General features: G+C 47.1%; 1 protein-coding gene across 2 annotated transcripts in view; it reads right to left on the bottom strand.

The window, feature by feature from the left end:
* The window catches only part of GALNT11 (polypeptide N-acetylgalactosaminyltransferase 11), a 982,259-nt gene extending 956,736 nt beyond the window's left edge, over nucleotides 1-25,523 (bottom strand). Inside the window, exons 1-2 of one of the 2 annotated variants that reach the window (XM_069647915.1) lie at nucleotides 25,403-25,523; nucleotides 25,144-25,295 (exon numbers count right to left, since the gene is read on the bottom strand). The gene's annotated coding sequence lies outside the window, so the exon portion shown is untranslated. The remainder of the gene's footprint in view (nucleotides 1-25,143; nucleotides 25,296-25,402) is intronic. The other variant, XM_069647913.1, reaches the window with a different exon arrangement.
* Nucleotides 25,524-26,038: the final 515 nt, after the last annotated feature.

Below are 26,038 nucleotides of genomic sequence, written 5' to 3'. Positions count from 1 at the left end.
ATGCTGCCCTTCTCCCCCTTAGCAGATGGAATGGTGACACGCCAGTGACAGCGTTGGGAGTGATGCAGTGGGCTGCGACGGCCTCCTTGACCTGTCTTGTACGGGTTTAGGCCCGAGGCATGCGCTAGTTGCAGTGCCCCTTTGATGAAGCAGTTCGCCCGCTCGACCAGGCCATTGACCTGTGGGTGGTAGACTTGCTCTTCGCTGTTGAATATTGTTGAGTTTGAGGAATTTCTCCATTTCCTGAGAGACCAACTGGACACCGTTGTCCGTCACAATTTCCTCTGGGAAGCCTTCGCGCTGGAATATGGCGGTGAGTGCTTCAATTACTGTGTTTGTGGTGATGTCCGAAGTGAAGTCAACTTCGACCCATTTTGAGAAATAGTCAACCGTGACTATCCCGTATTTATGTTCTGGGGGCATGCTGTCCAGCGGCCCGATGAAGTCCAACCCTAGTTTGCGCCACACCCCTTTGGGGATTTCGGAGGGCAGCATGGTGGCTTGTCTCACAGACAGGCGCTTGTCGCTGTTTGTGCACTCATGGCACCTTTCAACCATTTGTCGTATGTCCTGATCCATGCCTGGCCACCAGTAGGCGTCGCATATCCTGCGCCTGGTCATTTTGCACCCCAGATGGCCTGAGTGCGCTCTGCACAGTATTACTTTGCGAATTCCGCTGGGCGGGATCACTTGGTCGCCTCTCCGAATGAGATGGTTCATGGCAGTGATTTCGTCGTTCACCTTCCAGTAAGGACGTAGGCCTTCGGGAATCGCTCTTTCATCAGGCCACCCTTCGCGGACCCAGGCTGCTAAGCGCCGTAGTGCATCATCCTGCAGTGGCGCTCACTCGGTCCCATGTACTCGCCGTTCCTCAAGTCACCTATGGAGGGTACGACACATTCGTCTTCTAAGAATGTGGTCCCAGGGGCGTTATGGTTCAGGAGCCTAGACATGCATTCCGCTTGTGCGTTTTTCCAGCTGGCAATGTGGGCTATCTCGTATGTGTACTCTTGAAGTTTTGCGGCCATCCTGGTCAGTCTCGGGGTGGCAGTCTTGGTGCCGCCTGGGCCCAACATGTGAATGATGGGTTTGTGGTCGGTGACCAGTCTAAATTTCGTGCCCCAAACGTAAGATCTGAAGTAGTCGACGGCCCAGGCACAAGCCACTTTTCTTTCTCTACGGTGGAGTAATTCTTCTCCGCTGACGATAGTGCTTTTGATGCAAATGCCACGATATTTTCAGTGTCGCCCTTCTTCTGGGTCAGGGTGGCTCCCAGTCCGTACGCGCTGGCATCCGTAGTGATGCAGGTGTCCCATTCAGGGTTGAAGGGTTTTAGGCATGGTGCGTGCAGAATCCTACTTTTGATTTCAGTGAAGGCTCCGTCTTGCTCTGGCCCCCAGGAGTAGGTTGCTCCTTTCTTCAGAAGTTTCCTCATGTGGGACGTGGTTTCGGAGAACCTTGGGACACATTTTGCATAGTACTCCGCTAGGCCCAGGAACAAGCGGAGTTCTTCTCTGGACATCGGGGCTGGGGCGTCTGCTATGGCCTCCATTAGGTTCTTCTTGGGGCTCACCCCTTCGCTTGAGATGCAGTACCCAAGGTATTCTACCTTGCTCACTCGGAAGACACATTTCTCGTGGCGAAGATGAACGCCTGCCTCTTGAAGCTTGCTCAGGACTGCCCTGAGTGCTTTGTCATGGGTCTCGTTGTCCTTGGCATACACAAGGATGTCGTCCTGAAAGAATGAGACGTTTGTGAGTCCTTTGAGTAGGGAATTCATCATTCTCTGGAATGCGGACGCTGCCGAGTACAGCCCAAACGGCATGCGGGTGTATTGAAAGGTGCCGAAGGGAGTGATGAACGCCGTAAGAGGGCGTGAAGACTTGTATAATGGAATCTGGTGATGGGCGTCACGCATGTCCAGCTTCGAGAAGATTGCCGCCTCTTTCATCATTGGGACAATTTCCCTGATACTGGGTAGCGGAAAGCTATCTGTAACAACCTCTAGATTCAGACTTCTCAGGTCGATGCATATTGAGGTCGTTGCTGGATTTCTTCTTGACTAGAACCACCAGACTCGGCTTTTCTGAGGATTCCACTGTCTCAATGGTCCCTTCTTCGACCATCTTCCGGAGATGCGCATCTAACGCAGGTCTCTCATGGCAGGCACCGGTCTAACTTTGTGTTTCACAGGCACCGCATTGGGTTTCAAACAAATCTTCTGGACAAAGTCTCTCACTTTCCCCGGTTTCTCAGAAAATAGGCTTGGGAACATCTCCTTGAAATTTTGCACTGCTCCTGAGGAGACCATGAGTACCTGTTCCGGAGTGCTGGGATCTAGTTTAATGCTGAGTCTGTGTTGATCGTCCCATCCGAGCACGGCTGGACCTTTGGGTGAGAAGTACACTTTGGTCGTGGTAGACCTCCCTTTGAATTCAATTTGGGCTCTAATGTAACCTAGTAGGTCGACGGTTGCACCTCCTGAAGACCGTCGGTTTTTGCCTGGTCGGTCTGATCTCCACTTTTGCTTGTCCCATCATCTCCTTGTTCGTGTCTATAGGAAGGATTGTGAGGTCTGATCCTGAGTCTGCCATGACACGTGTTTCCATACCATCCACTTTAATGGTGCAGTGGGGCTTTTCTCTCCTGGCGTGGAGGGCATTGACCATGATGACCGTGGGTCTGTCCTGTAGCTCGTCATCGTCGCTTGAAGCGCAGTCCCCATCAACGCGGGAGACGGTTTTTTCCCGCCACGTGTATGCAGGGGCCAAGTGACCGATGCGTGCACACTTGGAGCACTCCTTATTCCTGGCGGGGCAGTCATGATCATTCGCAATGTGTTTGGTGCTGGCACATCTGTAGCGTTTCAGCACATCCCTTTGCCTGGGGCCTTTTTCTCTGGGGCTGTCACTGGATTGCTTGTCTCTGCGCCCTCTCCATTGCAGCGCCGTAAACTCGGGTACAGGTAGATGACTTCCCGCCTCTTTGCGCCTGCTGGAGGTTTCTTCTTCCTCCCTGGCGATTTGGATGGCCTTGTCGAGGGTCACTTCCTTTACTTGTATGAATTTGTCCTGTACTTTCCTGGAGTTGGTGTGAACGACCAGCATGTCGCAGATGACCTGTTCTGCGTTTTTGCCGAAGACGCATAAGGATGCCAGCTCCCTCATCCTGGTGATGTAATCGTCCACGGGTTCACTCCCTTCTTGTTTACGGGTGTAGAACCTCAGCCTGTGTAGAACCACGTTCTCCTTATTGGTGAACCGCTTTATAATGCAACGGATTGCCTCTTTGTAGACGTTGTCTTCATCCACTGTTATGGCTGTCAAACTGGGGAAAATGCGCTGTCCTTCAACCCCCATTGCGTTCAGCAACATCGCCTTCTTCCTGGCGGGGGCATATCCTGTGCCGCTTATGGCCTCCAGGTACGTGGAGAAGAGGGGCTCCCACTGCATCCACAGAATTGCCGGGGTCCCAGGTGAGGGGAGAAACGCAGGGGGCGGTGTGGCGCCTTGCATGGTGGGTCTGTGGGTATTAAGATAACCTTGTCGCCAGTTATGTTGTGGCCACTAAGGACGACAGGACGCCCTCTCAAACTCAAACACAATCTATGTCCTTGCCCCTGTCATGAGGATCCATCGGAAGCCCACATCGAAGTGCAACTTTTGGTATGATTCCGACCTCTCCAGCCTTAAACACTGGTGTAGGGTTGCTGAGAGGAAGTGGAGGGCTTCAGGCTCATTCTCTGACAAACTGGCCTGCTCCAAAGGCAATATAGACTCTGTCCTGTCCAAGAAGAGCGCTTTACATTCAAGCCCGTGTCTCTGCGGCCTTTAACAATGCAGCCAAACCTTTCCAGATCTGAAAGGAGCTGGCCAATCCTGCTGCAGTCTCCACCTCTCCTGTTCCCTCCCAGGCCCTTCGCACAGCAGTGGCTTCTCACTTCACCACTAAAACTCAGGACATCTCTCTACTCTCTCCTCTTCCTCTCCCTCTACCACTCTTTGCCCCTCTCTGGCTGCCTCTCCTCCTCCTTTCTCCTCCTTCCCCACGTTCAATCCCGACAGTGTTTCTAGACAAGTCTGATATATAAATGTCTCGTCAAAGCAGGTGCTCCCCTGCTCCTTCAGAACCATCATGGACCACATTGACGCCCTCGCTCCAGCCTTGGCCGATTTCTGCAATCGCTCTTTTGCCACTGGGGCCTTCCCTTCTCCTTAAAGCACTCCCTTGTGCACACCCTCCTCAAGAAGCCCTCTGCCCATCCTTTCTCTCTGGCAAACTACCGCCCAATCTTTATCCCTCCTTTCCTAGGCAAACTCCTGGAAAAATTGGCCATCTCCCAGCTTATACTCCATACTGAATCTGTTGGTTTCTCCACGACCACCAGTCTGGCTTTAGAACAGCCAGAAGCACAGAAACGGCTCTCCTGAACACTTGTGAAGACTTGCTCTCTAATCTCGACGCTAACCTTCCTTCTGCCCTCATTCTCGTTGATCTATCCTCTGCTTTCGATACGGTCAACCACGCCATCCTGATCAATCATCTCTGCGACAACCGGGGCATCACGGGTCGGGCCCTAGCCTGGCTGACCTCCTTTCTCTCTGATCGACCCTTCCTGGTTCAACTTGGGTCCTTTTCTCTCTACCACCTTTCTCTTACATGCAGGGTTCTAACCGCTCGCCCTGGCTCTTCAACCATTACTTGGCACCTCTGGCCTACCTCATCTCTACCTTCTGTTCTAACTTTCAGTGTTATGTGGATGACACTCTGCTGCCCTCAGCCTCCCCTGCACTCTCGCTCATACCTGACGGTCCCCGATTCAGGACTGGTGTGCCTCCAACAATCTCTGCCTTAATGCCAGTAAGAACGAGATCCTTCTCACTCTGGCCGCTCGGCCCTCTAACCTCACCTTCCTGTGAGGCAAAGGACCTTGGGGTCATTGTCGACTCCACCCTCTCCTTCTCTCCTCTCATCTCTCTAAGAAGTCACACTACCTTGAATTGCACTTGGATGTGGGCTGCACCTCCTCAGAGTTAGTCTTCCTTTTCTTACTTTCCCCCAGAAGCTCACTGTCTCCAGGGCCCTGGTTTTCTCTAGGCTGGACTACTGCAACAGCCTCTTTCTAAATCTGCCTACTCTACTCTTTGCAACTAATTCAGAACGGGACTGCGACACTTGTCCTTGGCCTCAAGCTCAGGGATCGTATCTCTCCAGCCCTGAAATCTCTCTACTGTCTCTTGGTGGCTGGAAGGATCAAGTTAAAGATCCTCTGCATCGTCCACAAGGCTTTCCGGGGCTGGGGACCACACTACATCCAACTCTCTCTTCCTAAGCATCTTCCTTCTCGAACCCTCAATTCATCAGTCTCCAACTCTCTGAGGGGCAGATGCTTCTCCAGGCAGAGACTGGGGGTAGATCTGTCCTCGGCTGGGGCCACCCTCTGGAACAGCCTTCCTGCCTCTCAAACTTGAGCAGGACCACAAGGTTCTGGAAGCAAGTCAAGACCTTCCTCTTTCCCTTTCCCTCTCGCTCTCCCCTTTTGATGCTCCTATCTGCTGATCTAACTGGTTCCCTGGTCACCCACTGAACCGTACGGGCACCAGGCTCCTGCACGACCAGCAGCCCCCTGCACTGTCTCCAGGCCTGCCTCCCTGCACTTACTTGAGCCACCACCCTGGCAGCACTTACCGTGTTTTGCCACTGCACCCCCACCCATCGCACTTGCAGATATTAAAGCAACAAAAATACTGTATCTCTCTCAGAAAATCGGAACTGCTCTGTCAGCCTAAAGCTCTGTTTTCTGTTGTTAAATCACTCTCCTCATTAGACGCACTTACTGCAAGGCTTAGACCCACGCAAAAATTATGTGATAACCTATCCCAATTATTTATAACTAAAATTGGAGACATTTGTCAAAATATTGCGAATGCTGCGGCCACCTCCCCGAGTAATATAGACTGTCCTTCCCATCCTACATCTACAGTTGGCCCTAGAGAGTGATCTTCCTTCCCCGTGTTCTCGGAGGAAACAGTCTTTTTAGGATGCTATTCCGGTGGACATCATGAAAAAGATTGCTCCCGATCTTTTGTCGATGCTCACTGCAGCAGTGAACAATTCATGTCAATCTGGGCTAGTCCTACCTGAAATAAGAGCTGCTAGAGTTGTCCCCCCTTCTAAAGAAGCCATCACGACACTACCGTCTTAGCTAATTTTCATTCTTTTCTCTTCTTCCCTTTCTTACTAAACTACTTGAATCTTTGATATCACCCCTTTCGTCATTTTTTAAACACACTTTATTAGCATTTTATAATACCAAACCAGAAACAAGTAACAATCCCAACCTTCCCTTCCCCTTTCCAACATCCCCCCCCCAATTCGCCCCAGAAAATGTTTATTAACCTTTTATAACATTGTCAAAATCCCAACCCCAGAGGGGAGCGGGACCTCTACAGGGCTACGTGTTCATTAAACGCCCGCAGGCCGCGCCCTCTCTTCTTTCGTCATTTCTTGAATCCTCTCACCTCCTTGACCCTGCTCATTCTGGCTTTAGGCCTGGCAGAGGCACGGAGAGTGTTCTGGTCTCCGTCGAGGACGATCTGGCCAGGCTGGTGGACTCAGGTGGGGTTGGCGCTCTAATTCTGTTATATCTGTCAGCAGCATTCGCATTCGACACGGTTGACCACCCCATCCCATTGTCACGGCTGGCCCAGATAGGTATATCTGGCCAGGTACTAGAATGGTTCACCTCGTTCCTGGCGGACCGTACCCAGACTCTCTCCATTCCACCTTTTCTATCTGCTCCCAGCCATCTTGGCTGTGGAGTCCCTCAAGGTTCGTCTTTGTCTCAGATTCTATTTAACATCTACATTTGGGCACTTGTGTGTCTCATCCGCTCCTACGGTGTCGGGTGTTAATCCTATGCTGATGACACTTGGATCCTGATCCATTTAGATCTTGATCAGGCTGTGGTGTAGTCATGCCTGAGAGGATGCCTGGCTGCCATGGAGGAATGTATGAACCTCAATTGGCTCAAATTGAACAGAGACAAGACAAAGGTTTTGGTGGTGGGGTGTCTGTTAAGATTGATTTCTGAACTCGGACCTGGAGGGGCAGAGGTTCAGAAGGCCAGCCTAGTTTCTTGGAACAGGGTAACCTCTGGACAAGCCAGACCAATCAGGGTAGCGATGGCGGCGGTCAAGACTAAGTCTCAAGAGGGGTGAGGGTGACGGAAAGACCTCAATGAGCACACAAAGCAAGGACACTTACAAATTACTCCAGACAGATGTTATATTAAAAATATAGACACATTTATTACAAGGCCTTTGTAACATCGACCATAGCAAAGAATCACAATAATACTAAAGTAAACCAACACATCACAATCAATACAATATATATACAAGACCGAGGGAATCTAAGGAGTTAGGAGCATGTAATATTTAGACCACCTAGATGGGGAGGAAAACAGGCAGTGCAAGTAATCATTAGACCTAGTTCGACATCTGAAATACACCTAACTAGGAGGAAGTCCGAGCCCTACGAATAGAGGAGCCTTATGCTCAAAAATACCTGCACACGCTGGTCCCAGTGGACAAACGAGGGCCTCTTCAAGGATATCCGGTAGTTCAGGAAGGCCTCCACTTGTGGGCAGAGGCAGGGTGAGAGTGTAGGATGTTCGCTATTTCGCAACAGCAGTAGAAAAGAAACAGACTCCTGCGCTAGGGGCCACCAGTTGGGGTATGGAGTACTCACCGGTCCCTGACGCAGGCAGACCCAGACTTCTCCAGTTCAGTTCACGTTGCTGGCAGATTCAGCTGCGATGATCAGGACGTCTTGACACCGTGTAGATTCTGCGTAGCAGGTTGCAGGGTCCAGGGTGTCCCAAATGTAGCGGACGTGCACAGGTTGTTATCACAGCAGGGCAACACGGCAACCGTGTTTACTCTGGTCCGGGTGCACTAATCTCACTTCAGACCTGGGAATGCCAAGTGTGCGAAATTCGGTGTGAGGGTGCCGTGGACGCAGAGCAAGCAGTAAACCAAGTTTCAAGGGCTTCCCCGAAACGGCGGCAGTGACAGAGCAAAGCGTCCTGCGTAAGCTGGTCAGCCCACTGGTTGGCCCAGGGACACTTCCGAAGAGGCTTGCTTGCAGGGTTTGATGAAGGTGCCGGGAATAGTTGATCCCACTATTCCAATGGGTCGAAGCACCTTTGCAGACCTTCTAGGACGATCAGATGCAGAGGGGTCTCGCAGGACGACACCAGTTCAGGGTGTCAAACCTTCAGCGGGTCACCAGCGGTTCCTCGACTAAGGTTCTTGTTGCAGGATACTTGGCTCCTTATCCCTTGTTCGATGTGAACTCAGGAGATCGACATGGTAGTGGTGTTTTCAGCCTCCTCTTATCCAAAGTTCCCTTTGCGCCAAAACAGAGAGGACCCAATGGGAGATACACTCACACCATACGTGGACCTATCACGGACCACGGTGGTCCCAGGCATTCAGGACACTCAAGACTCTCTGGCACCCAGGATGTGTATTGGGTCCAGACATCTCAGCCCACATCCTGGAGACACACACAAGGCATGCAGAAGCCTGCGAAAGCTTTGGGGTTTCGCAGGAAAGTGCATGACCAAATAAGGACTGCCCCTGGTCGGCTCGACCTGGGGGAAGGTGAGGGTGCAAGACGGTCAGCGGACAGGACAAAGAACCTCGTGGCATGGCCATTTTGGAGCCGGGCCACTTACTTTTGCCAAACGCGGTAAGCGTGGATAACATGGCGAAAAAGGGTTAAAAACACAAGAGAAATGATAGCTGCCACCAGTCCTGTCCGTGACACACTTGCACAGTTCATAAGTGCAGTGAGAGTTTCTAGGGCCTTTGGAATGACTAGAGACCCAAGAGCGCTGTAATGTAAGTTATGGTGCACTCTTGTTTCATGTTGCACAAAAGCTGCAACATGAGGAAAGGACTAAGGGAAACGAAGTCGCCCAGTACTGACTGTCTTAAGGGCATGTCAGTTTCTCCATAAGAATTGAGCGAAAGCCCAGAGGAGTGCGGCGGAAGGCTGCGCTTCTCTGGCAAAGTCTAGATCAGGGTGTAAAACAGCAAAAAGTTTGGGGGTTGCCACATGGAGGGAAAATTGCATACAATTATGAAATCTTTCCTAACAGTGTCCCCCTGATTCCTCACTCTGGGTCTCTTCCTCCTGGCCTACCTCCCTTGGTGTCCTTCCCTCCCCGGTGGGTAAGGTGAAAAATGTGGGTGTAATTCTTTCGGCTTCTCTGTCTATGGCCAACCAAGTCACGGCTGTCTATCAAGGGCCACTTTCAGCTGAGGGTTTTGAAGAAGGTACTCCCCTTGATTCCTGCTCCCCTTCATCCACCAGTGGTAGCAGCACTGATACTATCTTGGTTGGACTATTGCAACTCGCTGTATCTTGCCCAGCCGAAAGGTCTTATTCAGAGATTACAACCCCTACAGAACTTAGCGGCTCGGGTGACAACTGGCACCCCTTACGGAGCACAAAAATCCCTGGTCTCATGATCTCTGCGCTGGCTACCTGTTAACCAGCGCATTAGATTCAAGGTGCTATGTATAGTCCACTGTGCCATACGTGATCAGGGTGCTGAGTTCCAACGAGCCAAATTCACACGCTACTGTCCTAAGCGACAACTGCTTCTGTTGATCTGCTTACTGTGCCCTCTTAATGTCGCACGAGGATTGGAGGTTGGGCTTTCTGTATAGCTGGTGCCAGACCATGGAACGAGCTACTCCCTCCGATTAAAGAAACTTTCTAGTCATTTGGCTTTTAGGAAAGCAACTAAGACACTTCTCTTCTAGTAAGAACTGTGCCTTTTCCACTGGCTCGCTGTTGTGGATGTTTGCCTGACTCCAGCGCCAAGATACCTCTGGGTGGCTGTTCGCGTAAGAAATTCCAGTAACATAACATTACTTGCACGATCGGAATGACACAAGGCCTAGTAAGATCACTTGTTTTGTCCTCCTTCTGACTACCCTACCTTGTATTGTTGCGCCTAGACTTGTTTACAAGCGAGTTATCAATGGCATATATCACATTGTGTAGGCCTCTTGATGTTGGGGCATTGCAGCAAGCCTTGGGGCATGTGGCAGGTATATTTTCTGCGGTGACTTCAGCTGTAGAAATACACTATGGAACAGTCCTTTGATGTATTTGAATGGGGATAAACCTGAGGTGTTGGCTGGCTGCGGGCTTGTATTGCTGAACTTACCAGAGCATACCAGGACTCATTTTCACACAGGCATGAGGTCTTGCCTTGATTTAACCTGGGTTTCGACTTCTTTAGTCTCCAAGTGTGTGTGGAAGTTGAGGCCAGATGGGGCGTGACCATGGGTCGATATCTCTGGAGGTTAATTTTAGGGTGGTGAAGTTGACGAGTACTGCCCTGCAGGGATGTGACATCCGTAATATGGATTGGGTGAAGCTTGCAGAGGGTTGATGGCGACCAGCGGTTAGTTGCTGGCTGCTGTGGACGAGTTGGATTTGGCACTTTTGGGCATCTTTCGGAGGGTGGTGGAAGAACTGGTTCCAGTTCGGGTAAACTCTTCAGGAAACCTGCAGTCCCGTGGTGGTCATCGGACTGTACAGTGGCTGTTCTTTAGAGGAAGAGGAAACGGCGGAAGGCCATACATTCTAAGGCGGTGGCGGACATTGTGGCGTATAAATATATATATTGTGGTACTCTTTCTGGTGACCCTTGTATGGGCGAGAGTTCGGCATATGACCGGTCAGGCGAGAGGTGGATCTCTGATTCCGATTATAACTGTTATGGGTTGTGACATGGTGTATGATGGTAGGAAAGCAGAGGTTGGGTGCGCATTTTGCGGCTGTGCACAGCAAGGATAATTGTTCCAAATGCGGGTGTGTACAGCACAAATAATTGTTCCCTGGAGACCAGACGGGGGCTATGTCTGAGTTTACTAATCAGTGTGTGTTGAATGTGGTGTAAGGTTGGACACCCTGTATGGATATGTCCTTTACTATGAGTGAGTTGCAGGGCGCTTTGGGGGGTTGTAGGGATTCTAGTTAAGGTCAGGATGCGGTGCGTTATGTTTATTTGCAGCATTTTCCAGTTGTCTTTGCTGGTGGTGTTGCGGCTGTTTAACGTGCTATGGGATAATACTACGTTGCCCAGTGGTTCGAAGAGGGCTGTCATCCTGCTGATACTGAAACCGGGGAAGCCGACAGGCATGTGTGTCCTATCGGCCCATTGCTATGACGTCAGTTTTGTGTAAGGTGGTGGAAACAAATGGTGTGTGGTGGCTTGTTGCACTTCTTGGAGTCGGAGCAATGGCTGAGTATGTTTCAGCATGGCATTAGAAAATGTAGGTTATTTATGGATGCTCCGGTTGCTTTGGCAACAGACGTTGAGGATGCCGTGTCCTGCCTGGGCACGGTGGGTGCAATTTTTGTTTATATGGAAAAGGCGTACGATATGGTGTGGCGAGATGGGTTGCTTTATGTGTCGCGGTTGAAAGGTGTTAAAGGGAAGCTGTATTTCTGGGTTAAGGCTTTTCTGGAAAATTAGGGTGTTTGGAGTGTGTGTTCGGGACACGTCCTGTGAGTTTCTGATGGAGTATGGGACACCTAGGGTACTGTTGTCAGCCCTATCCTGTTCAATGAGGCGGTGGATGGCCTTATAGAGAGGTTGGGAGTGGTTGTAAGGTTGGGTTTTATGTGGATGATGGAGTGCGTTGGTTGAGTGGTAAGGTTGATGGTGTGTTTTAAGAGCGATTGCAGAACACTTTGGAAGTTATGGAAGCCTGGTGCCAGAAATGGAGGTTTAGGTTGTCCTCCAAAATTGTGTGTATGTTGTTTAACAGGTAACGTACCAGTGTCAGTTTGGACCTTAAGTTGACATGGGATGTGGTGGCCCGGGTGTTGGAATTTCAGTATCTTGGTTTTTATTTGGATGAGCAGCTGTCTTGGAAGTTACAAGTGGAAAGGACAGAGGCGAAGCGGAAAGGGCGGCTTAATTTGTTGAGGGCGGTGTTGGGTCAGGAATGGGGCGGTGGACAGAGGCGTATGAGAATGTTATATGTAGGAATGGTCAGGAGTGTGAGTTTGGGGTTCAACTGCAGGGTGGTTATAGTCGGACTCGGCTTGGTATGTTGGACAGTGTCCATGCGGGTGCATTGAGTATTGTGACGTTGTCTACTGAGGCTGTGCAAGGGTTGGCCATTGGATTTGAGAAGGGGTGAGTTGGATGCTAAGTACTGGTTGAAATGCAAGTCTCTCAGATGGCACCCCGTGAAGAAGTGCCTGGTGGTTAATTGGCTGCATGCCTATACAAATGGGAGCCGGGAGAGGACAGGGGTACTTATGGGTCCCATGCTGACAGGCTGGTGAAAAGATTGGGGGTGGATGAGGTGTGTATGGTGGAGAAATTGGACAGGGTGGAGTTGCCATTCTGGCTGCTGCTTGACCCTAAGAGCTGTTTGGACTTGGCATAGGTAGTGGTCAAAAAGAGTGAGGATTGGGGGTGATTAGGAGACTGGCGTTGCAGTGGGCGGGAGGGTCTGGCATCCAAGTGTACACTGACCGATCCAGAGAGGGATGGCCTCCTCCTTTCAGGAGGAAGAGGAGTTTTGCAGGGCTAGGTTGTCGAATATTGTGTGCATTTGCACAGCAAAGTTAATGGCTGTTAATATGGCAGTGATTAGGAGTAAGGAGAAGCAGTTGGCTAGGGTGGTGGTGTTTGTGGACTTGATGAGTGCGTTGTTGGCTATGAAGGATGGGAATGGTGATCAGCGGGGTATATAGTCCTGCTTATAAGGCAGTGGTTGGAGGAGTGTATTGTGGGGGGATACAGTGGTGGAGTTGGCTTGGGTTCCCAGTCATTGTGGGGTCTTGGTAACAAATTGGTGGACATGGCTGCGTATGAGGCCACAAGATATGGAGGTCCCCTTGAGTGTGGCTGAGGTGCAGGTGCGTTAAGGGAATGTGGCAGGATCATTGGCATATGAGCTAGAAGATCGGCGGTTGTATGCAGTGCATAGGATTGTGTGGGTTCAGGTGTTTGGGAGGGTGAAGAGTCGCCTCAGGGTGGGTCATGCATGGTTGACATGATTGAGGTGTATGATGGGTAGAGTTGATGATGGGTAGAGTTGCATCAACGGACTGTGAGGCTTGCGGTTGTCTGGGATGGTGTCTCACTATATGTTGGACTGTGTAAAGTAGTGTACAGAGGGAATTGTTTAGAGCCAGGATGAGTGGCATTGGTGTGGTTGTGCAAGTGTTAACCAATTTGTTCCTTTTTCAGTTTGTGCAGGAGACTGGGGAGTGGGCGGAGATTTAGTGGCTGTGCTTGGCCGATTGGTGTCTAATGGCAAGCATAATCTATCCAGATGAAAATCACCGGCTCTGGGTTTCTGGGGCCAACCCAACAAAAAGGGGGCTCTGTGCCATTCACGGGCAGGTTATTTAGCTGCTGGTGGGTTTGTTCTTCCTAGTTTGATTTTGGTTGCAGCAACAGCAGGCCTTCATGTGTCAGTGTATCTTCTTGGCTGGTAAGTAGTATCCCCATCCCAAGCCCCCCCCTCCAGCTCTCCACCACACAAGCAGAAGTGATGGCTGTGCAGCGACGCCAAGGACATTTCAGGGCAGATGTCTTGTAAATTCAGCTGCCTGCAAGTGGGATTTATTGTTTGCGTAAGCATACTTGCATGTTTTTCACCTCCAAATGGCAGTGGCGTTTTGCTGTATTCACGGGCGTGCATCGCAGGCTTTCTACAAAACTGTACAGTGTATATGCCATCTTTCTTAACGCTTATCTGCTCAACATGGCTTTCACCGTTTGAACAGCAGTGAACTCGCCCGGGTAAAAAATTAAGCCACATGCCGATCCCATTTTTACCACAGCCGCATGCTTGCTTCTTTTCTGCACTTATGAACGTTATCATTTTATTTTAACAGGACTCTATGGCTGTAGCCCTGGTACTTAGCTGCTATTGGTCGCTGCTATGGGTCATCCCAGCCATGTTTGCTGTATACTTTGCCAGTTAGCTATAAGGACAGCATATTAGCAGAGAATCGGGACAGCGGCAGGGCCTTTCAAATCTTTCAAATGAAAAGGGCCTCGAGCCTCAGGGGGGGCCCCCAGCAACAGCCCCATATTGCCACTCAGCAGTGTAATAAGACAGCAATATATTCCATTATATATTGCTTACTTTCTGTGTCCTGCAGTGTCAGATTTGCAGTGCTCTCCTTAAAAGCTGCTGCTGGAGCCCGTCTTACCATCATTTCCATTGAGGAAAACACAAGTATTATCACCTACTTTCAACACCTACTTTCAGCCACTATCTTATAAAGGAGCATTCACAACTATTCAGCGGGCATTTCGTGTTTGAGCTCCCTGCTGGCTAGCTGGCTTGTGGTAATTGGCAGCTATTAACCATATCTTTATCTCCATTATAATGTATACCCTTCTCCCCACAGGTGCCTTTGACTGCTTTCCGCACTAATCAATGGGAAGCCCCAACCATCATGTTGAAGTGGGCCCCCACACATATTCAATTATGTTTAGACAGGACATTTTATCGGACCTATGTGCACCACTACATTGAAACAATGGTGCCCTGGTAAATCGCTGCCCATAACGCACATTACAATGTTGAATACTATGCACATGTACCAGAGGTGCAGCAATCCTACACTTCCAAGAACAGTACAAACAATTTTGACAGTGGGGGTGCAAGATATCATGGCCTGAATGCACACTAACACAAGTGGTCATCCTGTTTTTATCTTTAATCTGGTCCCAACCAATGCAGAGGCACTATCTAGCCCCTCCCGGGACACTCCCATGCCTTTTGATTGTGGAGATATAAGATATCATGGCCTGAACGCACCTATGGTAATTTATTTCCTCTAACCCCTTGGGTTAATTTACACTGACATGGGGGCGTGGCCAGTCGGCACTCGAGCTGGATGTACCTGCTGTACGCTACGTCATGAAATTCCGAAAAAACCCTTAAAATGCTGCTTTCCTAACGCAATTACTCCCCATAGTGCAGCACAACTTTCTTGAAGACGTAGGTCATGCTGTTGGTAGTATTGAGGACTGATATCCAGCACAGTTCCGAAAGAAAAGCGACACCCAGGCTGTTCCAGGCCGTGGAGACAATATAGCGTACGCTGTGTGACTCAAGGTGGCACCGACGTTCTGCGGGCCCCGGGAGCCACTTTATTATACCGGGCGGAAAAATCATTTGAGCCAGTGGCTGGACCAGAATCGCTGGCTACAGACCCTGGGCTGGGGTGCCTGCAGAGCCAGAGTCGGGGGACAGCTGAGAGCATGGAAGCCTGGTGGCGATGAGGCCCAGAGACAGAGTGGGTTGGAGCGCGCTCCCGCCCTTGCCGTGCCAAGCAGTGAGTAGGAGAGCATTGCAACATAACGGGCTCCCATTTGAAGGTCTGACATAGAGACGGCACGCCAACAGGACGATCCCGTGTCCTCCGAGGGTGAGTGTTGAAACCAGGGGCGCAGGGCGGCCTGCAGCAAGGCCTGGGCTGGAGCACAGCACCCGGCCTAGGCTCCAAGTAAAGAGCTGTCTGTAGAGACTTAGCAGTGTGAGCCGGATATCCCTGTACACAGCCGCTCTGTGGAATCGGAGACATGCGGATCTACCATCCCCCACTGAGTCATGTGATGTGAAACCCGCATGGCCTATTGCGACCATCCCCCGGCTGTGCATTCTTGAAGTCCCCCGCCACAATACCATGAAATGAGGCTCCAACGTTGCCGCCAACTGGGCTGGCTTGTTACTTGCACTGCTGAAGTTGGTTGTTGCCTGTCTGGGAGCCTTCCCTGAGGGCAAGGTCTCTTTGGGCACAATCCAATTACTTTAATAGGACTGCAAACAACATTGAGAACCTGACTGTAACCCATCTCGATCAATACCGCAGAATTCGGATCAGTCAATGCCCTTATAGGCCTACATAGTGAAGTCAAAAGTGGTGCCGGAGTCACCTCACCTGAGCATACATAGCTTATTTCAATTCCAGAATTGGAGATATGCATTAGTCTCGTAGGCGGAAGCAGCGGACCTGATGGGCACTGACCAGATCCAGAACAGGATGAACCTGAGAAGGGGACTGGATCAGAAGCAACTGCAGGAGGCCCAGAAGGAGGAGGATCTCAGCAAAAATATTGCCTGTCGCTGAGTCAGTGCCTCCTAGGGTATCGTTGACCTGAGTCTTCAAGGCCATAATCCTGTAGGCTGAGCCTATTGCTGGAATCCCAGATCCTTTACGAGGGGCTGATTCTAAACTTTATTTTTGTTCGCGCCTGGTTGACGTAAACAGCTTATTCCCATGCTTAGTTGCATGTTGGGGAGGCGAAAGGGAGGGAATAGATGTCATGAGGGAATTGTGGCTGTATCAAAGTTGTTACAAATGGGTGATATGCTGTTGTTCATCCTTTGTTGCAATTGTGATAAAACTAAATAAGGCTCAAATCCTGCGCCAGCACGCATACATATTTGTGTGGGTAGTGTGGCTGTTGAGAAGTTTTTTTTTTTTAGATTGACACAATTTGTTGTGAAAAATATTTCTTTAATAGAAAAGTGTCAAAATAGTTATTCTTGATGTCTAGTTGATTGTCCAGTTCAGGATAGCTTAGTAATTAAGAGTTCATTTGGTATTTCTTCAGAGTTGTGTCCCATTGGATTGAATGACAAGTTTATCTTAATTATTAACACATTTGGTCGTTCTTGTTCTTAAAATACATAGTTGTTCTTCACAATAATAATCCCTTGTCCTCTGTAGGAATGGTCATTAATATCCCTCTACACAGGTTTCACCAGTCTGGGTGAGTGGCTCATTGGGAGGGAACTGAGCAATCTTTATTGTTCCAGAATCTGGAAAAATAATGGGATTGAGACATCTGACAACCCTGCAAATGTAGGCATAGGTGTCAGAAGAAAGAGCATGTAATATACTGTGCAAATGGAAAAGAGTGAAATGGTATTTAACTTGCCAAAAACTCACCCACAGGAGTTCAAATGGAGGTAAGTATGGGCTGCCCCTTCTAAGGTGGTGCTAGAGAAAAGAAAAAACATTTATCCTTCTCAGGAAACGGTTCTGTAGTTCAGGGTGGGTCTTACTTGTTTTAAAATAAAAAAACATTTAAATAAACGCCAAAACGTAAATGACCAGAGTAGCCCAAGGTTTGGGACTTCTGGTCAGTATCTAAAATTTACTCGGGGGGGGGGGGGGGGGGAGGATGAGGTCTTAATTAATGGAGTCTTACAAGAGAAAAGCCTAACATGGTGTTCCAAAGTAGCTCACAATTGGGACTACTGATGAGTGGCTAGAGGCTAAGTGGTGTTAACAAAAGGAAAAAGGGGTTTGTGGACCTTACTAGGCCCACTGAGTGCAGTTGCTGAGCTGCCGGAAAAAAGTGAATCTGCCGATTCTGGTGGATCGAAATTGATGGACATTTGTGGCAAATATACATGCAGCGTATGATGTCATCATGCACGTGAAGCATGCGTGATGACAACATGCTGTGTGCGTGAGGATGTCAATCATTGTCTGCAAATGCCAGCCATTTTGAAATTGTTTTACTGCTTGCAAAAAAAGGTGGGGGGGAATGCAAGAAAAGACTAATTAGTCCCCAAAAACTTTTTGGTTGGAAAAAGGCAAGTTTAAGAATATTATAAGAGAAATAAGTAGAGAAGCTCGAGGGGTGTATCAATAATTGATAGAAACTGGAGAAGTATAGGAGTTTTATGGCTTGTTAATTGTGATTGGAAATTGGTGAGCCCAGTGCTCCAGATTGAGGTGGGAGTATTTTACTCCCCATCTTTAAATTCGATTTTAAGAGATTCAAAATGACTTTTCTCCTTTGTAAGAGAGTAAAATGGATGTGACATCCAGCAGACGTGTGCAAAGACTGTATGAAATCATTACTATGATGCAGCAGCTTTCTATATTGTGACAGAATAACCTTTTCATTATTTCTCTAAGGTCTGGCCATTTGATCTCGCCTGTATATATTTAAATGTTGAAAACGCACAAACCTAGCCAATTATATAGTAAATCAAACATGAACTGTATTGTGTGTTTTGAGGTTCGATAGCAGAATTGATGTTTAATGAAAGTCCTCATTTCCTGGAGCTATTACTACCTAATGGTAGGATGCAACACTGCAGGAAGGCAAGGACGCCATGCTAAATTCTATATCTAATCTCATGGTCAAATGGTTATATATATATATATATATATATATATATATATATATATATATATATGCTTTTGGCAAAGCGCAGTACATAGAACATATTTATCACAATTCTCACCAAAGCGAAGTTGGTACTCCTTTATCAACCTCGAAAGGATGAAAGGCTGAGTTGGCCTTGCCGGGAGTCAAACCTGCAACCTACAGATCACAGCAACGACTGCTCAACCGGCTGAGCCATCTTATTGGCTAACATCCTTCAGCGGTCGGTTAACTGAGGTATAGTAATCACAGTGCCTGGATGTTTAACGAACCATGTATGAAGCGCTACATAAAGTTAAATGCATATCTGAATTAACACAGGGACAGGTTTTGCTGAATTTCAATTACAAATGTAACTTTAATTTGTTTGTTTTTGAACAGCGCTTGCACTTCGTGGAGAGCCAGGGTTTGGATGTTTTAATTGCAGTCATGAATATTTGCGAGACTCGAACACCTGTGATTGGTATAATGACGACCACTCACCATTGAGAAAAGACTGCTGCCGCTGAACATTTATAGTAATGCACCCCATTGACTGCGAGGTTGAAAAGATGTAAACTAGACCATGCATAGTCATCATTTTACACATTGTTTTTATAATTGGAGTTTAAATTAGAAGTGTAAAAATGATCTGCCTCTGCATGATTATGCACACAGCACAGTAACTTTGAAAAATACAATTGTGAAATATTGGTTTGCTTTCACTGGGGGAAAAAAGCATAATTTGTTACAAAATGTTAATTCTAAATTGTAACTTGGTTTTCCATCTTATTAATTATACAATCCTAAAATGCTAGGAAAATATGCACAGTGCTTCTGTTTGCTCCATGAGCATCAACACAGCAGAAGCTGAATGGAAATAAACCATTCCTTTAATCGTAGTGTGCAGTTTCATTTTTTTAACAGCTTCAGAGAAATACATTCTTTTTCAGAGGCGTTTATCCATGGCTTGCAATTGCATCCATGTAGATAACAATAAAAAGAAGTGTTTTGGTTTGTGCCAAGTAACCTGACCTTTGCACTGCCCTCTGCTCTAAACTTGTGTGTAAATGTACACAAGAAAATAAAGCTGTCATGTTTACAAGATTTTCATGTGTAAAAAGTCCTGGTACGCACCTTTTCTGGAGGCCTGGGTGAGCAAATAATCTGAAGATGGAGGACATATGCAATGGGGAGTCCATTAAAAAAAATGTAAACATTTTTGGACGAGTGGAGCCAATTAATAAAATAGTTGATCCAGAGAGAGAGGAAAATAATGAGTAATTATATAGATCAAAGAGACTACAGCTATAAAGAATGTTCAGAGGAAATTTTACAGTTCATTGTCTTGGTTGAGACCTGAGAAGCATGTATCAATTTTGCTTCCCTCTGGCGTAGAAATTGTTCTTTATTGTCGCCTCTTGGTGGGTTGTTGATTTCTTCCAAATCCTTTACATTTGTGTAATGCTACATTGCCATCTGGGTGTTCTTCCCAAAAGCGTGCTGCTAATGGGTATCTTGCATTGGATTCCAGGACAACATAGTTGGTGTTGCAGTTGACCAACTGTTTGAAGTTTGTCTTTGTGCCATTGGCTAAGGTGATTGTTCATCATATTGGGACAGATTTACAAACTATGTCCACATTTAAAGTTCCCTGTGGTTTCGGGTATGTTCCAAGACGCTTCCACTGTTTGGGGTTTCACTCCCGTGTTCATGTAACTTGGGCTCAACTGGCTCCTGATGGTTTTGGCTTTTTTCTGAAAAATGATCAAAGGTTTTATATCTATGCATTCTTTGATATGGTCATCCAATTGTAGGATGTTCCAGTGTCTTGCTAGTATTTTCCTGAGGGATGAGGTGTTGGAGCAATAGGTAGTAATTAATCTCCGTGTTGGAATGGGATTTAATGTGAGGACCTTGGATTGAAAAAGATCCGATCTAGATTTCAATTTGACTCTTGTTTCTGCTTTAAGAAGTTTATTGCTATAGCTTCTTTCTTTAAATTCATGTCGCCTATTTAGTTGATGTTGGTCAAATTCTGCGGGCTAACTAAAATTCTTCTTTAGTCTCAGTAATTCTCTGTATGGTATGTTCTGCACAATATGTTTAGGGTGATTACTCGAGGCATGGTGTGCGGTTTCTTGCTGTGGATGCTAAACTTATTTGTTCATGTCGTCCGGTTGACGCAAACAGCTTATTATCATGCTTAGTTGAACGTTGGCAAGAAGCCGAAAGGAAAGAAAAGATGTCACGAGGGAATTCCGCCTGTATCAAAGTTGTTACAAATGGGTGATATGTGGTTGTCCATGCTTTGTTGCAATTGTCATATCAACAAGAGGGTTAGTTTTTTTTTTTATTCTTACTTATGTTTGCCACACAGGAAATCTGGGCACAGAATACTGACACAACCTTTTATATGGTAGTGCTCACAATTGCCACTCTGGCTTGCAAGTTAGAGCTGCGGCTTGTACTGGAGCTTGATGGCGTCACCTAAAATTACCTGCCTGAATGTGAGGGTTGTTAATTCACCAATAAAGCGCAGAGCACTCCTCCATAGACTCATCTCTCTAGACGTTGATCTGGTCTTCCTACAGGAGACCCACCTAAAAGCCGATGATTATAAAAAACAGGAATGTAACAGGATGGACCCCAAGGCATATTTTGCCACCAGTGGACATAAAAAAACGTAGGGTTAGCCATCGTGTTGAGGCTTGCAGCTGAGGGTGCTGGATCTGTTGAGGGATAAAGAGTAGAGATTTCTTGAACATAACGCCCTACTGAATGACTGCAAAATCACATTAGCAGTGTTATATGGCCCGAATGAAAATGAAGAAGAGTTCTTGGTGGAATTCTCAGCAAATTTAGTGAAATCAGCAATGGGGGAAAATTGTTCTAGGTGTGGTGTGGAGGGAATATTAATTGTGTGATGGACAAGTCATTGCCTACCACTCCTAATGATAAACAAAATGTTTACGCTATGACAACACTGTTGCGTGGTTTTTTTTTTTTTTTCTTCTCCATCCTGATGAAAGGGACTATACCTTTTAACTCGGCTGTGCACAAAGGTTTTTCTAGGTTAGACATGTTCTTGTTTTCTAACACTCTCATTCCGGTAGTTAAAGGGATAGAGATCTTACTGAAGGCAATGTCTGACCGTTCCACCCTTAAGTTGGTGATAAACCAGGTTCCAACTACTCCACAGCACAGATCCCTTGGAGGTTTAATGATTCCATATTGACTGACCTCCCAGAGGACCCATATTGATAGTATGCAATGCAGGGAAAGCAGTGCTGAGTGGGGTCATTATCTAACAATCCGCCTGGGGCAAGGCGCTTAAAACAGCAGATGATGCTGGAGAACATAGTTCAAGATAAAAAGAGGGAACATGTGGCAAAAGGCAGCAGGAGATCCCTATGTGATCTTGGAGTAGCTCGACAGGCATTGGAAGCAACTTGTCAAGGAAGGCGGCTCAATCAATACAAAAACAATACTTCAGGCTAAACAGTATTTCTATTCTAAAGGGAATAAGGCAATTAAGTTGCTAGTTTGTTTCATTATTTGTAGGGCGCACCAGACCCGAGGATATCAGGGCGCAAAGACATATCAGGAATTTTCTCAGCTTAGTTACAGTACTGTATGCATATGTAGATACAGTTGGAGGTTAATGAACAATGGTAAGTAGAGATCTATGCATACATGTAGAAATGGGAGAAGGCAGCGGATAAGGGATACATATTACAATGCAATGTGATGCAGAATATATACAAAATGTACATGTGCTGTGAATGTTTACTGTTTTAATGATCATTGTCTTTAAGCCAGTTATGTTGTGCCGGAAGTGGGAATAGTTTTGGTCTGCTCTGAAGGCTGGGGATAAGGAGTTCCACAGCTGTGCAGCCTTAACTGGGAAGCTGTGTCCACCACTTTTGGACAATCTAAATTTAGGTACGGTCAGGGAATTGGTGCTGGCTGATCTAGTAGGACGAATGGAGGAGTGTCTTATAAATTTGTCTGAGTATTGCGGGGCAGCGTTATTTAAGCATTTCTGGGTGAGGGAGGCTGTTTTCAATAAGATTTTGTCATTGATGTTAAGCCATTTGTTGGATCTCCTGTGCTCTTTTTTTAGTTAGGCCTAATGCCACTCTAAGGGCATTGTTTTTCAAAATTCTGATTTTTTTTTAATGATATATTTATTATCTCCCAAGTAGAGGGCGTTGCAATAGTCAAGTTTTGAGAGAACCAGCGCTCTTGCTAAGGTAGAGCAACTGGGAGTCGAAAGGAAGGGCTTGGCTGCTCTGATAAGCTTACAGGTATAAGCTGTGGCAGATGACATGGCGCTGACCTGTTTGCTGAGAGAGAGAGATTCGTCTAGGTAGAAACCTAATGTTCCAACTGATTTGGTGACATTAATATTGTTGCTGTCGATAATGAAGCTGGTGTAATTGGGGCTGAGTTTGTTCAAGTTGGGGGTAGTACCGAGAACGATGAGTTCAGTTTTGTCATTATTCAGGCATAGTCCATGTGTGGCCATCCATGCCTGGATGATGAAGTACACTCTATTGACCAAGGCCAAATCCTTGTCGTAATCTCCCATCAATGGGAGGAGAATCTGAGTATCATCTGCATAATTAGTGTAGGTGATACCAAGATCATCGAAAAGGGGCTTGGTCAAAATGTTGTACAGAGTCGGGGAGACACACGAACCCTGAGGTACTCCACAGGTGATGGGTATAGGGTCCGCAGATGCTATGGGGGAGAAAACGTGCATGGTCCTATTGTTAAGGAAGGCCAAGTTGAGGAAAATGTCAGCTCGGGCACATCGGGCCTTCAACAGCATGTTGTGGAAATATCTACAGGCTCTATTACCAGCATATGGCTTTGGCACATCATTCATCAACATATGGCTTTGGGCCTTCATTCATCAATCTAATTATGGCAAATGTTCAAATCCCAAAGACCTGAATTAAGGTCAATACCCTGAACTCCCACTGATCCCACTGAGTAGAGGGACCAGACAAGGTTGCCCCCTCTCTTTTAGTCTTTGCCCTAGGCATGGAACCCTTTGCATCATAACACATTGAGGTTGAGGGGGTTTGGCAAGGAGTCTGAATTGGACCCTCATGTAAAGAGCTTAACTCTTAGAAAATAGACAATAGAGCTTAAGACTCCAGCGTACCGCTTTCTTGTAATATCAGGAGAAACTAGCTTATGTCCTCAAACTGTAGTCAACACTCAAAAATGAATAATGCATTGCTACTATGTGTAGAAAAAATACATATTTTTATTCTACAAAAATAATAAACATCACAATCGTCATATAACATGATTCAAAGACTATTTTATAATAGTGTGATCAAAGAGCTAGTGCAATGTTAGACAGAAATTTACTGCAAAAATGGGCCTAGATGTTAAAGTGGCTTGTGTCGTGCATCATCACTTGGTCATACCTGAATTCACCACTCTTCCACTTGTACTCATTCCAGTCAATTACTCATATATTCATATTCACTCACACATATAAAAATTCAAGCAAAGGATAAAAACCCCAACATGTTTCTTTCCTAATCTATTCACTGTGTTATTCCTTGGAAATTCATCAGGGGCGAACATACAATTGAAGCTGTAACACAAAAAGCAGTATCTTGGTACTATTATACTGGCCTAGTCTAGTCAAAGACCAAATAATAGGTTGAGTTAGCGGTAGTACAGATCTTCCGTTTCATGAAGATGTGGAGAGAGGACTACAAGAGGTATCTTCCCCTGTAAGAAAGCGGTAGAGAAATGGAGATTAAATATCCATTATAGGGATTGCAAATTAAATATAGAATCTCAGTCTAGGAACCTGAACTTAGATTCCCGGAACGGGGGGAGCTTATAAATGGCTAAACAAGGTTGATTTCAAGTGGCACTGCTAGCTCAAATACCCTCCAACCCTTCGGGAGCATATTAGGGTGAGGGACCGTATGCTAAGGAGTCAGGTGATACTCATTCAAGAGAAAGGAGAGAACTCGATCGGAGGAAATAACTCGAGACTCAAGTCAATGGTGGCTCAAAGAGGGCGTTACTGGGAAAGTGCAGAGAGTAGGTCTACAGTTCCATAGTTGAGAATACACATAGAGCCTACTTATCTAGGTGGGCCCTCTCTGCCAGATTGTAGCTTGGTCAATGGATCCAGTACAAAGGGTTAGTATATCGTGCCGTAAACAGCAGTGCAACAAGTCCTGATTCCATACTTCAGCCCCAGCAGTAAGTGTGTGACGGGACCCGGAAGTTACATTGTGGGAAGAGGTATCGGTTACAAGATGTTCAGTATAGAGAGTAATTGCCTTGTTTACGGTCCCGAATGTCAGACGCAGTAGGTCGTGTCTCACCAATTGTTCTTATGGGTGAGTGGTTATCCTACCAAGAGAGATGAAATGGGGTCACAGATCACATCAGACTCGGCTCATCCTCAATGGAGTAACTGTCACTACTGCGGGTGCGGAAGTTTAAGCACACAAAAAAATATATAAATCTATATACCTATGCAGTAATGCGCAGTCTATACTCGGAGGTGGTGGGATTCCATGGGAAAACGCAGTGCTTAGTGTCCGTCGGGCATCAGGGTGAAGTCCGATAAGTTTTCTTTCTTCCAGTCTGTGGGGGAACCATCAGGGGAGAGAGGACGTCAACCATAATGTTAGCATGGAGGACTATGGGGAATCATCTTTTCAGGTGTCCCAGAGTGAACATAGCAGCGGTTTATGAGTGAGGCACATAGGGGCACAAGAATGGGTCCTCCGCATCACTTCATCAAATTGAGTAGCTAAGGACATTACTGCTGCAGAAACTGTTTATTAGGGCCCCTGCGGTCAGATGGGCTGTCCTTACCGACAAGTAAATTCAAAAGCATAGATGCTCACCAGACCAACGGTTTTGGTGTGTCCGACTCGTCTGTCCAGTTCCCAAAACCCAGAGAGATGAGGCAGCGTTGCAGCTTATTGGATTACTTTCATTTCCCTTGAGGTCGAGCGTATGGACCTTTCGCAGCTAGCTCTCTTCTTGACGGTGTGAGCTTAAAAGATTTTGGGAGGGGGGGCACAAAGCAGAACTGTGTTAGCCGTGGCTATTAGATAGTGTAAAAGTATTGGGGTCCTAGGGGAGTGAAGAATCACGGCTTACCTGGGTATCAGTTGTTCTGCAGGTGATGATGTACTGTCCCGGGCTGTCTGTTCCGTGGATGCAGTGTGTGAAGACCGGCAGACCGCAGCGTCGGTCTCTCGGGCTCTTTATCGCGTTCGTTCGAAATGAGCTGTAGAGTGTTTTTAAATCGCTGCCGGCTTACTAATAGCCAATCATTGCAATGTGTGCATTAACGAGGCGTGTGTCCCGTCACATGATCGCATTGATGGGTGTGGCGTTACTAGCCAGGTGTCATTGCTAGAGACTTCGGCTGTAAGCTTAAACGCATAGATATGCAGGAAATGAAGGACATGGCGGAGAGCCCATAGGGGGTCGAGTGAACAAGCATTGCATGTTGAGCAACGTACAGTATCCATTTTGACATGTTGGCAAGCATGGTGGATGAATTAAACCTGATGAATAAATGCTAAGTTGCACAGTAAGCATTGCAGTGTTCTTTACGTCAGCCACATGAACTCGACTGGACAGAAAAGGTTAGCAAAATGCCTAGCCTTCTCCAGTCATTCATAATCCGTGTTCCAATGGAAGGGTATGCGGAAATGCATTATACCAGCGCGGCTGAGCCGGTGGGATGGTGGACAACGTCAGGATGCACACAAACTGTTTCCATAGTCG

This window comes from Ambystoma mexicanum, chromosome 2q, assembly GCF_040938575.1.
Source record: "Ambystoma mexicanum isolate Mex_15411 chromosome 2q, UKY_AmexF1_1, whole genome shotgun sequence".
NCBI lineage: Eukaryota > Metazoa > Chordata > Amphibia > Caudata > Ambystomatidae > Ambystoma > Ambystoma mexicanum.
This window is presented reverse-complemented; position numbering and strand designations above follow the sequence as displayed.